The sequence below is a fragment of the Hypanus sabinus genome, chromosome 4 (genome assembly GCF_030144855.1).
Source record: "Hypanus sabinus isolate sHypSab1 chromosome 4, sHypSab1.hap1, whole genome shotgun sequence".
In the NCBI taxonomy this organism is placed as follows: domain Eukaryota; kingdom Metazoa; phylum Chordata; class Chondrichthyes; order Myliobatiformes; family Dasyatidae; genus Hypanus; species Hypanus sabinus.
The window spans coordinates 83,148,246-83,164,272 of NC_082709.1; positions in this window are offsets into that span (position 1 = coordinate 83,148,246).

Genomic DNA, 16,027 nt, shown 5'->3' on the forward strand with positions numbered 1-16,027 from the left:
TCACCACGTTCTGTGTAAATAATCTACCTCTGACACCCTCACCACGTTCTGTGTAAATAATCTACCTCTGACACCCTCACCACGTTCTGTGTAAAGAATCGACCTCTGACACCAAAACCACGTTCTGTGTAAAGAATCTACCTCTGACACCAAAACCACGTTCTGTGTAAAGAATCTACCTCTGACATCCCCAGCACGTTCTGTGTAAAGAATCTAACTCTGACACCCCCACCACATTCTGTGTAAAGAATCTACCTCAGACACCCCCACCACGTTCTGCGTAAAGAATCTACCTCTGACACCCCACCACGTTCTGTGTAAAGAATCTATCTCTGACACCCCCTCCACGTTCTGTGTAAAGAATCTACCTCTGACACCCCCACCACGTTCTGCGTAAAGAATCTACCTCTGACACCCCCACCACGTTCTGTGTAAAGAATCTACCTCTGACACCCCCTCCACGTTCTGTGTAAAGAATCTACCTCTGACACCCCCACCACGTTCTGTGTAAAGAATATACCTCTGACACCCCCTCCACGTTCTGTGTAAAGAATCTACCTCTGACACCCCACCACGTTCTGTGTAAAGAATCTACCTCTGACACCCCCACCACGTTCTGCGTAAAGAATCTACCTCTGACACCCGCACCACGTTCTGTGTAATGAATCTACCTCTGACATCCCCTGCACGTTCTGTGTAAAGGATCTACCTCTGACACCCGCACCACGTTCTGTGTAATGAATCTACCTCTGACACCCCCACCAAGTTCTGTGTAACGAATCTACCTCTGACAACCCCACCACGTTCTGTGTAACGAATCTACCTCTGACACCCCCACCACGTTCTGTGTAAAGAATCTACCTCTTACACCCCCAGCACGTTCTGTGTAACGAATCTACCTCTGACAACCCCACCACGTTCTGTGTAAATAATCTACCTCTTACACCCCCAGCACGTTCTGTGTAACGAATCTACCTCTGACACCCCCACCACGTTCTGTGTAAATAATCTACCTCTTACACCCCCAGCACGTTCTGTGTAACGAATCTACCTCTGACACCCCCACCACGTTCTGTGTAACGAATCTACCTCTGACAACCCCACCACGTTCTGTGTAACGAATCTACCTCTGACACCCCCACCACGTTCTGTGTAAAGAATCTACCTCTTACACCCCCAGCACGTTCTGTGTAACGAATCTACCTCTGACAACCCCACCACGTTCTGTGTAAATAATCTACCTCTTACACCCCCAGCACGTTCTGTGTAACGAATCTACCTCTGACACCCCCACCACGTTCTGTGTAAATAATCTACCTCTTACACCCCCAGCACGTTCTGTGTAACGAATCTACCTCTGACACCCCCACCACGTTCTGTGTAAATAATCTACCTCTTACACCCCCAGCAAGTTCTGTGTAACGAATCTACCTCTGACAACCCCACCACGTTCTGTGTAATGAATCTACCTCTGACACCCCCACCACGTTCTGTGTATAGAATCTACCTCTGACACCCCCACCACGTTCTCTGTAAAGAATCTACCTCTGACACCCCCACCACGTTCTGTGTAAAGAGCTTATCTCTGACACCCCCACCACGTTCTGTGTAAAGAATCTACCTCTGACACCCCCACCACGTTCTGTGTAAAGAATCTACCTCTGACACCCCCACCACGTTCTGTGTAACGAATCTACCTCTTACACCCCCAGCACGTTCTGTGTAACGAATCTACCTCTGACACCCCCACCACGTTCTGTGTAAATAATCTACCTCTTACACCCCCAGCACGTTCTGTGTAACGAATCTACCTCAGACACCCCCACCACGTTCTGTGTAAATAATCTACCTCTTACACCCCCAGCACGTTCTGTGTAACGAATCTACCTCTGACACCCCCACCACGTCCTGTGTAAATAATCTACCTCTTACACCCCCAGCACGTTCTGTGTAACGAATCTACCTCTGACACCCCCACCACGTTCTGTGTAAATAATCTACCTCTTACACCCCCAGCACGTTCTGTGTAACGAATCTACCTCTGACACCCCCACCACGTTCTGTGTAATGAATCTACCTCTGACACCCCCACCACGTTCTGTGTAAAGAATCTACCTCTGACACCCCCACCACGTTCTGTGTAAAGAATCTACCTCTGACACCCCCACCACGTTCTGTGTAAAAGAGCTTATCTCTGACACCCCCACCACGTTCTGTGTAAAGAATCTACCTCTGACACCCCCACCACGTTCTGTGTAAAGAATCTACCTCTGACACCCCCACCACGTTCTGTGTAAAGAATCTACCACTGACACCCCCACCACGTTCTGTGTAAAGAATCTACCACTGACACCCCCACCACCTTCTGTGTAAGGAATCTACCTCTGACACCCCCCCCACGTTCTGTGTAAAGAATCTACCTCTGACACCCCCACCACGTTCTGTGTAAAGAATCTACCTCTGACACACCACCACGTTCTGTGTAAAGAATCTACCTCTGACACCCCCTCCACGTTCTGTGTAAAGAATCTACCTCTGACACCCCACCACGTTCTGTGTAAAGAATCTACCTCTGACACCCCACCACGTTCTGTGTAAAGAATCTACCTCTGACACCCCCTGCACGTTCTGTGTAACGAATCTACCTCTGACACCCCCACCACGTCCTGTGTAAATAATCTACCTCTTACACCCCCAGCACGTTCTGTGTAACGAATCTACCTCTGACACCCCCACCACGTTCTGTGTAAATAATCTACCTCTTACACCCCCAGCACGTTCTGTGTAACGAATCTACCTCTGACACCCCCACCACGTTCTGTGTAATGAATCTACCTCTGACACGCCCACCACGTTCTGTGTAAAGAATCTACCTCTGACACCCCCACCACGTTCTGTGTAAAGAATCTACCTCTGACACCCCCACCACGTTCTGTGTAAAGAGCTTATCTCTGACACCCCCACCACGTTCTGTGTAAAGAATCTACCACTGACACCCCCACCACGTTCTGTGTAAAGAATCTACCTCTGACACCCCCACCACGTTCTGTGTAAAGAATCTACCACTGACACCCCCACCACCTTCTGTGTAAGGAATCTACCTCTGACACCCCCACCACGTTCTGTGTAAAGAATCTACCTCTGACACCCCCACCACGTTCTGTGTAAAGAATCTACCACTGACACCCCCACCACCTTCTGTGTAAGGAATCTACCTCTGACACCCCCACCACGTTCTGTGTAAAGAATCTACCTCTGACACCCCCACCACGTTCTGTGTAAAGAATCTACCTCTGACACCCCACCACGTTCTGTGTAAAGAATCTACCTCTGACACCCCCTCCACGTTCTGTGTAAAGAATCTACCTCTGACACTCCCACCAAGTTCTGTGTAACGAAGCTACCTCTGACACCCCTCCACGTTCTGTATAAAGAATCTACCTCTGACACCCCCTCCACGTTCTGTGTAAAGAATCTACCTCTGACACCCCCTCCACGTTCTGTGTAAAGAATCTACCTCTTACACCCCCACCACGTTCTGTGTAAAGAATATACCTCTGACACCCCCTCCACGTTCTGTGTAAAGAATCTACCTCTTACACCCCCACCACGTTCTGTGTAAAGAATCTACCTCTTACACCCCCACCACGTTCTGTGTAAAGAATATCCCTCTGACACCACATCACGTTCTGTGTAAAGAATCTACCTCAGACACCCCCACCACGTTCTGTGTAAAGAATTTACCTCTGACACCCCCACCACGTTCTGTGTAAAGAATCTACCTCTTACACGCCCACCACGTTCTGTGTAAAAAATATACCTCTGAGACCCCCTCCACGTTCTGTGTAAAGAATCTACCTCTGACACCCCCACCACGTTCTGTGTAAAGAATCTACCTCTGACACCCTCACCACGTTCTGTGTAAAGAATCTACCTCTGACACCCCCACCACGTTCTGTGTAATGAATCTACCTCTGACACCCCCACCACGTTTTGTGTAAAGAATCTACCTCTGACACCCCCACCACGTTCTGTGTAACGAATCTACCTCTGACACCCCCACCACGTTCTGTGTAAAGAATCTACCTCTGACACCCCCACCACGTTCTGTGTAATGAATCTACCTCTGACACCCCCACCACGTTTTGTGTAAAGAATCTACCTCTGACACCCCCAGCAAGTTCTGTGTAAAGAATCTACCTCTGACACCCCCACCACGTTCTGTGTAATGAATCTACCTCTGACACCCCCACCACGTTCTGTGTAATGAAACTACCTCTGACACCCCCACCACGTTCTGTGTAACGAATCTACCTCTGACACCCCCACCACGTTCTGTGTAAAGAATCTACCTCTGACACCCCTCCACGTTCTGTATAAAGAATCTACCTCTGACACTCCCACCAAGTTCTGTGTAACGAATCTATCTCTGACACCCCCACCACGTTCTGTGTAACGAATCTACCTCTGACACCCACCACGTTCCGTGTAAAGAATATACCTCTGATACCCCCTACACGTTCTGTGTAAAGAATCTACATCTGACACCCCCTCCACGTTCTGTGTAAAGAATCTACCTCTGACACCCCCCCCACGTTCTGTGTAAAGAATCTACCTCTGACACCCCCACCACGTTCTGTGTAAAGAATCTATCTCTGACACCCCCACCACGTTCTGTGTAAAGAATCTACCTCTGACACCCCCACCACGTTCTGTGTAAAGAATCGACCTCTGACACCCCCACCACGTTCTGTGTAAAGAATCTATCTCTGACACCCCCACCACGTTTTGTGTAAACAATCTACCTCAGACACCCCCACCACGTTCTGTGTAAAGAATCTACCTCTGACACCCCCACCACGTTCTGCGTAAAGAATCTACCTCTGACACCCCCTGCACGTTCTGTGTAAAGAATCTACCTCTGACACCCCACCACGTTCTGTGTAAAGAATCTACCTCTGACACCCGCACCACGTTCTGTGTAATGAATCTACCTCTTACACCCCCACCACGTTCTGTGTAAAGAATTTACCTCTAACATCCCACCACGTTCTGTGTAAAGAACCTACCTCTGACACCCCCACCACGTTCTGTGTAAAGAATCTACCTCTGACACCCCCACCACGTTCTGTGTAATGAATCTACCTCTGACACCCCCACCACGTTCTGTGTAAAGAATCTATCTCTGACACCCCCACCACGTTCTGTGTAAAGAATATACCTCTGACACCCCCTCCACGTTCTGTGTAAATAATCTACCTCTGACACCCCCACCACGTTCTGTGTAAAGAATCTATCTCTGACACCCCCACCACGTTCTGTGTAAAGAATCTACCTCTGACACCCCCTCCACGTTCCGTGTAAAGAATCTACCTCTGACACCCCCACCACGTTCTGTGTAAAGAATCTACCTCTGACAACCCCACCACGTTCTGTGTAAAGAATCTCCCTCTGACACCCCCACCACGTTCTGTGTAAATAATCTACCTCTGACACCCCCAGCACGTTCTGTGTAACGAATCTACCTCTGACACCCCCACCACGTTCTGTGTAAAGAATCTACCTCTGACACCCCCACCACGTTCTGTGTAAAGAATCTATCTCTGACACCCCTACCACGTTCTGTGTAAAGAATCTACCTCTGACACCCCCTCCACGTTCCGTGTAAAGAATCTACCTCTGACACCCCCACCACGTTCTGTGTAAAGAATCTACCTCTGACACCCCCACCACGTTCTGTGTAAAGAATCTACCTCTGACACCCCCACCACGTTCTGTGTAAAGAATCTATCTCTGACACCCCCACCACGTTCTGTGTAAAGAATCTACCTCTGACACCCCCACCACGTTCTGTGTAAAAAATCTATCTCTGACACCCCCACCACGTTCTGTGTAAAGAATCTACCTCTGACACCCCCTCCACGTTCCGTGTAAAGAATCTACCTCTGTCACCCCCACCACGTTCTGTGTAAAGAATCTACCTTTGACACCCCCTGCACGTTCTGTGTAAAGAATATATCTCTGACACCCCACCACGTTCTGTGTAACGAATCTACCTCTGACACCCCCAGCACGTTCTGTGTAAAGAATCTACATCTGACACCCCCAGCACGTTCCGTGTAACGAATCTACCTCTGACACCCACAGCACGTTCTGTGTAAAGAATCTACATCTGACACCCCCACCACGTTCTGTGTAAAGAATCTACCTCTGACACCCCTCCACGTTCTGTGTAAAGAATCTACCTCTGACACCCCCACCACGTTCGGTGTAAATAATCTACCTCTGACACCCCCACCACGTTCTGTGTAAAGAATCTCCCTCTGACACCCCCACCCCGTTCTGTGTAAAGAATCTACCTCTGACACCCCCACCACGTTCTGTGTAAAGAATCTACCTCTGACACCCCCACCACGTTCTGTGTAAATAATCTACCTCTTACACCCCCTCCACGTTCTGTGTAAAGAATCTACCTCTTACACCCCCACCACGTTCTGTGTAAAGAATCTACCTCTTACACCCCCAGCACGTTCTGTGTAAAGAATATCCCTCTGACACCACATCACGTTCTGTGTAAAGAATCTATCTCTGACACCCCCACCACGTTCTGTGTAAAGAATCTACCTCTTACACGCCCACCACGTTCTGTGTAAAGAATATACCTCTGAGACCCCCTCCACGTTCTGTGTAAAGAATCTACCTCTGACACCCCCACCACGTTCTGTGTAAAGAATCTATCTCTGACACCCCCAGCACGTTCTGTGTAAAGAATCTACCTCTGACACCCTCACCACGTTCTGTGTAAAGAACCTATCTCTGACAACCCCACCAAGTTCTGTGTAAAGAATCGAGCTCTGACACCCCCACTACGTTCTGTGTAAAGAATCTACCTCTGACACCCCCACCACGTTCTGCGTAAAGAATCTACCTCTGACACCCCCACCAGGTTCTGTGTAAAGAATCTAACTCAGACACACCCACCACGTTCTGTGTAAAGAATCTACCTCTGACACCCCACCACGTTCTGTGTAAAGAATCTACCTCTGACACCCCACCACGTTCCGTTTAAAGAATATACCTCTGACACCCCCTCCAGGTTCTGTGTAAAGAATCTAACTCTTACACCCCCACCACGTTCTGTGTAAAGAATCTACCTCTGACACCCCCTCCACGTTCCGTGTAAAGAATCTACCTCTGACACCCCCACCACGTTCTGTGTAAAGAATATACCACTGTCACCCCCACCACGCTCTGTGTAAAGACTCTACCTCTTACACCCCCACCACGCTCTGTGTAAAGAATCTTCCTCTGACACCCCCTCCACGTTCTGTGTAAAGGATCTACCTCTGACACCCCCTCCACGTTCTGTGTAAAGGATCTACCTCTGACATCCCACCACGTTCTGTGTAAAGGATCTACCTCTGACACCCCCTCCACGTTCTGTGTAAAGGATCTACCTCTGACATCCCACCACGTTCTGTGTAAAGGATCTACCTCTGATACCCCCTACACGTTCTGTGTAAAGAATCTACCTCTGACACCCCCACCACGTTCTGTGTAAAGAATCTACCTCTGACACCCCCACCACGTTCTGTGTAAAGAATCTACCTCTGACACCCCCACCACGTTCTGTGAAAAGAATCTACCTCTGATACCCCCTCCACGCTCTGTGTAAAGAATCTACCTCTGACACCCCACCACGTTCTGTGTAAAGAATATACCTCTGACACCTCCACCACGTTCTGTGTAAAGAATCTACCTCTGACACCCCCACCACGTTCTGTGTAAAGAATCTATCTCTGACACCCCCACCACGTTCTGTGTAAAGAATCTTCCGCTGACACCCCCACCACGTTCTGTATAAAGAATCTACCTCTGACACTCCCACCAAGTTCTGTGTAACGAATCTACCTCTGACACCCCCACCACGTTCTGTGTAAAGAATATACCTCTGACACCCCCTCCACGTTCTGTGTAAAGAATCTACCTCTTACACCTCCACCACGTTCTGTGTAAAGAATCTACCTCTGACACCCCCACCACGTTCTGTGTAAAGAATATACCTCTGACACCCCCTCCACGTTCTGTGTAAAGAATCTACCTCTTACACCTCCACCACGTTCTGTGTAAAGAATCTACCTCTGACACCCCCACCACGTTCTGTGTAAAGAATCTACCTCTGACACCCCCACCACGTTCTGTGTAAAGAATCTACCTCTGACACCCCCACCACGTTCTGTGCAAAAGAATCTATCTCTGACACCCCACCACGTTCTGTGTAAAGAATCTACCTCAGACACACCCACCACGTTCTGTATAAAGAATCTACCTCTGACACTCCCACCAAGTTCTGTGTAACGAATCTACCTCTGACACCCCCACCACGTTCTGTGTAAAGAATATACCTCTGACACCCCCTCCACGTTCTGTGTAAAGAATCTACCTCTTACACCTCCACCACGTTCTGTGTAAAGAATCTACCTCTGACACCCCCACCACGTTCTGTGTAAAGAATATACCTCTGACACCCCCTCCACGTTCTGTGTAAAGAATCTACCTCTTACACCTCCACCACGTTCTGTGTAAAGAATCTACCTCTGACACCCCCACCACGTTCTGTGTAAAGAATCTACCTCTGACACCCCCACCACGTTCTGTGTAAAGAATCTACCTCTGACACCCCCACCACGTTCTGTGCAAAAGAATCTATCTCTGACACCCCACCACGTTCTGTGTAAAGAATCTACCTCAGACACACCCACCACGTTTTGTGTAAAGAATCTACCTCTGACACCCCACCACGTTCTGTGTAAAGAATCTACCTCAGACACACCCACCACGTTTTGTGTAAAGAATCTATCTCTGACACCCCACCACGTTCTGTGTAAAAAATCTACCTCTGACACCCCACCACGTTCTGTGTAAGGAATCTACCTCAGACACACCCACCATGTTTTGTTTAAAGAATCTATCTCTGACACCCCACCACGTTCTGTGTAAAGAATCTACCTTCGACACCCCCACCACGTTCTGTGTAAAGAATCTACCTCTGACACCCCCACCACGTTCTGTGTAAAGAATCTACCTCTGACACCCCCACCACGTTCTGTGTAAAGAATCTACCTCTGACACCCCCAGCACGTTCTGTGTAAAGAATATACCTCTGACACCCCCTCCACGTTCTGTGTAAAGAATCTACCTCTGACACCCCCACCACGTTCTGTGTAACGAATCTACCTCTGACACCCCCAGCACGTTCTGTGTAAAGAATCTACATCTGACACCCCCACCACGTTCTGTGTAAAGAATCTACCTCTGACACCCCCACCACGTTCTGTGTAAAGAATCTACCTCTGACATCCCACCACGTTCTGTGTAAAAAATCTACCTCTGACATCCCACCACGTTCTGTGTAAAGGATCTACCTCTGACATCCCACCACGTTCTGTGTAAAGGATCTACCTCTGACACCCCCACCACGTTCTGTGTAAAGAATCTACATCTGACACCCCCACCACGTTCTGTGTAAAGAATCTACATCTGACACCCTCACCACGTTCTGTGTAAAGGATCTACCTCTGACACCCCCACCACGTTCTGAGTAAAGAATCTACCTCTGACACTCCCACCACGTTCTGTGTAAAGGATCTACCTCTGATTCTCCCACCACGTTCTGTGTAAAGGATCTACCTCTGACATCCCACCACGTTCTGTGTAAAGAATCTACATCTGACACCCCCACCACGTTCTGTGTAAAGAATCTATCTCTGACACCCCCATCACGTTCTGTGTAAAGAATCTACATCTGACACCCCCAGCACGTTCTGTGTAAAGAATCTACCTCTGACATCCCACCACGTTCTGTGTAAAAAATCTACCTCTGACATCCCACCACGTTCTGTGTAAAGGATCTACCTCTGACATCCCACCACGTTCTGTGTAAAGGATCTACCTCTGACACCCCCACCACGTTCTGTGTAAGGAATCTACATCTGACACCCCCACCACGTTCTGTGTAAGGAATCTACCTCTGACATCCCACCACGTTCTGTGTAAAGAATCTACATCTTACACCCCCAGCACGTTCTATGTAAAGAATCTACCTCTGACACCCCCACCACGTTGTGTTAAAGAATCTATCTCTGACACCCCCATTCCTCTAATTGTTTGCAGGAGTCCATCCAACATTAGCTTCAAGATTTTTTAAATTATTAGCTTTATTTGTTCGATTTCAAGTTTAATTGCCAGATGAATACTGCCAATTGAAACTTGTCTGTGGCCAAGGTGTAAAACACAGAACCAGTAGTCACACACAGCACATATAATTATGACAGCAGAAAATCATGCAGTAACAGAACGAAAGATGGCCGAAGTCCCTGTGCGTCATGGCCCGTACTGATGCTCCATGGTTGTGCTGGAGCCATCTTTCTGTAGTACAGATCTGTAGCAGCTCTTGATCTCATTCAAGTGCATCTGCAGGCGAATACAATCCAGCTTGCCTTCATCCGAGCGAACCCTGGAGAGCAGCACCGCTGCGACGGGCCATCCCAACCCCGTATGGAATGTACATCCAGCTCTGCCGCCTGCTTTTCCGGCTGCCACAACAGGGCATGTGGACACTGTCCGCTAACAACCGAGACAACACAGCTCCCCCGCCACCGGTCTCACTGCGGTGGACCAGTGAGTCGGAGTCACAGCATTTTACATTACCGACGTCTGACAGGATCTTACAATCACTGCGATCAGCAGCACCGTCACTGGATCCCTGCATCTCCTCTGGCCGTCTCTTCCCAGTGTGTAACAAGCCCGGCTCCACTCTAGACCTGTCTATCAAAACATCCATCCATACCAGCACAATCTGAGAGTGAGCTGGGGCAACCTGCAAGTTTCGCCATGCTCCCGGCATCAACGTAGCGTGCTCACAACTTACTAACCCTAACCTGTTCGCCTTTGGAAACTGGGTGGAAACTGGAGCACCTGGAAGTCACGGGGAGAATGTACAAACTGCTTATAGACGGTGGTGGGAATTGAACCCCGATTTTACGGCTGGCTCTCTGAAGCATTACGCTAACTGCTCCACTAGTACCTGGCCTCACATGGCCCTCAGCAAAGGGAAGGGGAGGTCTCATCATTTGGATGGCACTTGCGAGAAACAGCACAGTAACCGGCTCTTCCAACCCAACAAGTTCACGTCACCCCAATTACACCCTGTGACCAACGAACCCATAATCCAAACGCCTTTCAAATGTGGGAGGAAACCGGACACCCTGAGGAATATCCACACCATCACAGGGAGAACACACAATTTCTACCCAGACTGTGGTGGGAATCGAACCCTGGTCCCTCGCACCATAAAGCATTACAGTATCTGATACGCTCCTATTTTCATTAAGCTGAGCTGCCTTCTTAAATTCCAGATTATTATTGGACGATGGTGGCGGGGTCTGAACACAATTCTCTGGGTCAGCTGTCCAGACCTCTGGGTTAGAATTCCAGGAACCACTTATCATCAGCTCAACCACGAATAAACTGAAAGATGTAACAAAGCTTCTGAGTGGAGAGGCTTGCTGCTACTGATATTTGTAAGTGGTAACACGTGTTGTAATGAGAGGTTGAACAAAATTGAGTTGAGTATGCATTATGATCAGAGATTAAGGGAGCTAGGGCTTTACTCTCTGGAGAGAAGGAGGATGAGAGGAGACATGATAGAGGTATACAAGATATTAAGAGGAATAGACAGAGTGGACAGCCAGCGCCTCTTCCCCAGGGCACCACTGCTCAGTACAAGAGGACATGGCTTTAAGGTAAGGGGTGGGAAGTTCAAGGGGGATATTAGAGGAAGGTTTTTTACTCAGAGAGTGGTTGGTGTGTGGAATGCACTGCCTGAGTCAGTGGTGGAGGCAGATACACTAGTGAAGTTTAAGAGACTACTAGACAGGTATATGGAGGAATTTAAGGTGGGGGGTTATATGGGAGGCAGGGTTTAAGGGTCAGCACAGTATTGTGGGCCGAAGGGCCTGTACTGTGCTGTACTATTCCATGTTCTATGTTTTCTCTGGAGTGGCGGAGGCTGAAGGAAGCTATGATGGAGGTTATAAGGTTATGGGAGGCAAAGATAGAATACACAGAAAATAACTTTCTCATGGGATTGAGATGTCTAATGCCAGAGGAATGCATTTAAGGTTAGAGGGGATAATTCCAAAGGAGAAATGAGGGGCAAGTTGTTTTGCGCAGTCAGTGGTGGGCACCTGAAACGTATGGCAGTAGAGACAGGTTCATTAGGGACCTTTAAGAGGTGTTCAGTGAATGTGAGAATAATTGGTGTAGGGAGAAGAGATTAATTTAGCTGGTCAATGAATTATTAATTTAGTTGTGGGCCTAAGGGCCTGTGCAGTGTGGTGCAGTGCTGTCCAATGAGATTAGTTAGCGGACTTTTGCCGGCGAGTTGCTCTGAGCGGATTCCTGACCTCTGGGTCCACACCGTTCCGCTGAACACCATTGGCAAATCCTTCAGAATCTCAGAGAATGATCAATGAACCTTCAGACTACGGGCAAAAAGTAAAATCCTACAGATAAGAAGAGTCATAAAGTAATGGAATGTTGCATACTCTCTGCCCATGTAGCCTCCGCCCACTCGAAACAGATACTCCCGACTTCCTCTAAAGCCCTTTGAATGCCTTCATTACCCCAAGCATTATCTCCTAGGTATGTGATCCTGAGCGAACGCAATCATAGTCATGGAACGCTACAGCTCAGAAACTGGCCCTTTGGCCCATCTACTTTATGCTGTACCGTTAGTCTGCCTGGCTTCATCGACCCACACCTGGGCCATATTTCTCCATACCCCTCTCTTCCATGTACTGATCTAAACTTCATTTTAATGTCACAATTGAGCCTACATCCATCACTTCCGCTGGCCCGACACTGGCACTACCTTCAGGTTCCCCTTAATTATTTAAACCTTTCACTCTTAACCTATGGCCTCTAGTTCTAGTCTTAATAGGAAAGTTTGAACTATCAGTTGACACTGAGCTGGTTGCCGCTAGGATGTGGAGGGCTTGGAAGGGTGCAAAGCTGGGTGGGACTCGGTGGGACAGTATAACGTTCTGCAGCAGCAGGGCAGTGGTGAGTCCAAGCGAATGGAAACAAGCCCTTTGGCCCAACTTGTCCATACTGTGTTGCCCAGCGAACTAGTCCCATTTGGTCCATAACCTCTCCTATCCATGGACTTATCTGGATGTCTTTTAAATACTGCTAATAGTTCTGCATCAGCCACTACTTAGTCAAAGAGTAACAGAACACTACGGCACAGAGACAAGCCCTTTGGCCCATCTAGTCCTTGTTGAACCTTTAATCTTCCTGGTCTCATCGATCTGCACTGGGACTATAACCCTCCATACCACTCCCACCCATGTGCCCATCCAAACTTCTCTGAAATACAACCCACGTCCAAAACTTCCACTGGCAGATCGTTCTTCACTCTCACCACCCTCTGAGTGAAGAAGTTCACCCTCATGTTCCTCTTAAACATTTCACCTTTCACCCTTAATCCGTGACTTCTAGTTCTAGTCTCATCCAACCTCAGTGGAAAAGACCTGCATGCATTTATCCATCTATACCCCTCAAAATGCTGCATTCCTCTATCAAAGTTCAAAGTTCAGACGTTCGAAGTAAATTTTATTATCAAAGTACATATATGTCACCATATACAATGACAAAATTCATTTTCTTGTGATTTCTTCTTCATCAGATCTATAGAATAGTAACTACAACAGCATCAGTGCCAGAGTGTAGAAAATGCAAAGAGAGGAAGCAATAATATAAATAAATAAGACATAAATATTAAGAACATGGGGTGAAAAGTCCTTGAAAGGGAGTGGGAACATTTCAAAAATGGGGCAAGTAAAGTTGAGTGAAGTTGTCCACTTTGGTTTAAGATGATGGTTGAGCGGTAATAACTGTTCCTAAGCCTGGTGGTGTAAGTCCTGAGCTCCTGTATCTTCCTCCTGGCTGCAGCAGTGAAACGAGAGCGTGTCCTGGGTGTTGGGGGTCCCTGATGATGGACACTACTTTCCCACGACAGCGTTTCATGTCGATGTGTTCATAGTGGGGAATTTTGTAGAATTTCCCGTACAAGGACATTGGTGTTTCCATACCAGGCTCTGATGCAGAGTCAGAATGAGGTTTATTATCACCAACATAAGTCGTGAAATTTGTTAACTTAGTATCAGCAGTTCAATGCAGTACATGATAATATAGAAAGTAAAAATAAACAAGTAAATTAGTTACAGTAATTATATGTATATATGTATATTGAATAGATTAAAAATAGTGCAAAAACAGAAATAATATATATTAAAAATAAATGAGTTAATGTTCAAGGGTTCAATGTCCATTTAGGAATCGGATGGCAGAGGGGAAGAAGCTGTTCCTGAATCGCTGAGTGTGTGCCTTCAGGCTCCTGTACCTCCTACCTGATGGTAATGGTGAGAAGAGGGCATGCCCTGGGTGATGAGGTCCTTAATAATGGACGCTGCCTTTCTGAGGACCCTCCTTGAAGATATCTTGGATACTACGGAGACTAGTACCCAAGAAGAAGCTGACTAATTTTACAACTTTCTGTAGCTTCTTTCAGTCCTGTGCAGTACCCACCCCCCCCCCACATGTCAGACAGTGACACACCCTGTCAGAATGCTCTCCACAGTATGTCTATAAGTGTTTTTGAGTGTTTTTGGTGACAAACCAAATCTCTTCAAACTCTAGGTGAAATATAGCCACAAACAAGAGAAGATCAGCAGATGCTGGAAATCCAAGCGACACTGACAAAAGGCTGCAGGAATTTCACAGGCCAGGCAGCATCTATGGAAAAGAGTACAGTCGATGTTTCAGGCCAAGCACTGCTGAAGGGTCTCGGCCTGAAATGTTGACTGTACCCTTTTCCGTAGATGGTGCCTTCCCTGCTGAGTTCCTCCTGCACTTCGTGTGTGATGAAATATAGCCGCTGACTTGCCTTCTTTAATACGTTGGGACCAGGTTAGATCCTCAGAGATTTCAACACTCGGGAACTTGAAACTACTCACTCTCTCCATTGCTGATCCCTCTATGAAGATTGGTTCATGTTCCCGTGTCTTTCCCTTCCTGAAATCCAGTCAGCTTTTTCGTCTTACTGACATTAAGTGCAAAGTTGTTGCTGTGACACCACTCAACTAGCTGGTATATTTCACCCCTGTACGCCCTCTCATCTCCATCTGCGATTCTACCAACAATGGTTGTGTCATCAGCAAATTTATAGATGGCATTTGAACTTTACCTAGCCAGTCAATATATTCTCCAGCACTCATCTATAGAAGCTTGTCAAAGTTTTGAATATCATGCAGAATCTGTATAAGCTCCTAAGGAATTAAAAGTGCTACTGTGCTTTCTTTGTAATTGCTTGCACTTATGAGCTGGGCCAAGACAAGTCCTCTGAATTAATAACACCTAGGAATATAAAGTTACTGAGCCTCTCCACCTCTGATCCCTGATGAGGACTGGCTCACAGACCTTAAGTTTCCTTTTCCTGAAGTTAATAATCAGCTCCTTGGTCTCACTGACGTTGAGTAAGAGATTGTTATGAGACCACTCAGCTAGATTTTCATTCTCCCTCCTGATTGATCACTATCTTTAATTTGGCCAATGACAGTGGGTATCATCAGCAAACTGAATATGACACTGGAGCTGTGCTCAGTCTCACAGTCATAAACATAGGACTGGAGGCTAAGCACACAGCCTTATGATGCTCCTGTACTGATGGAGATTGTGGAGAAAATATCATGGCCAATCCAAGCTGACTGGGGTCTACAAGTGAGGAAATCCAAGATCCAATTACACAAGGAAGTATTGAGGCCATGGCCTTGGAGTTTAATGATTGGTTTTGAGGGAACAATAGTATTGAATGCTGGGCTGTACTTGATAAAGAGCATCCTGATGTTTGCATCTATGGTGTCTGAATGGTCCAGGGGTGAGAGAAGAGCCAATGAGATGGCAT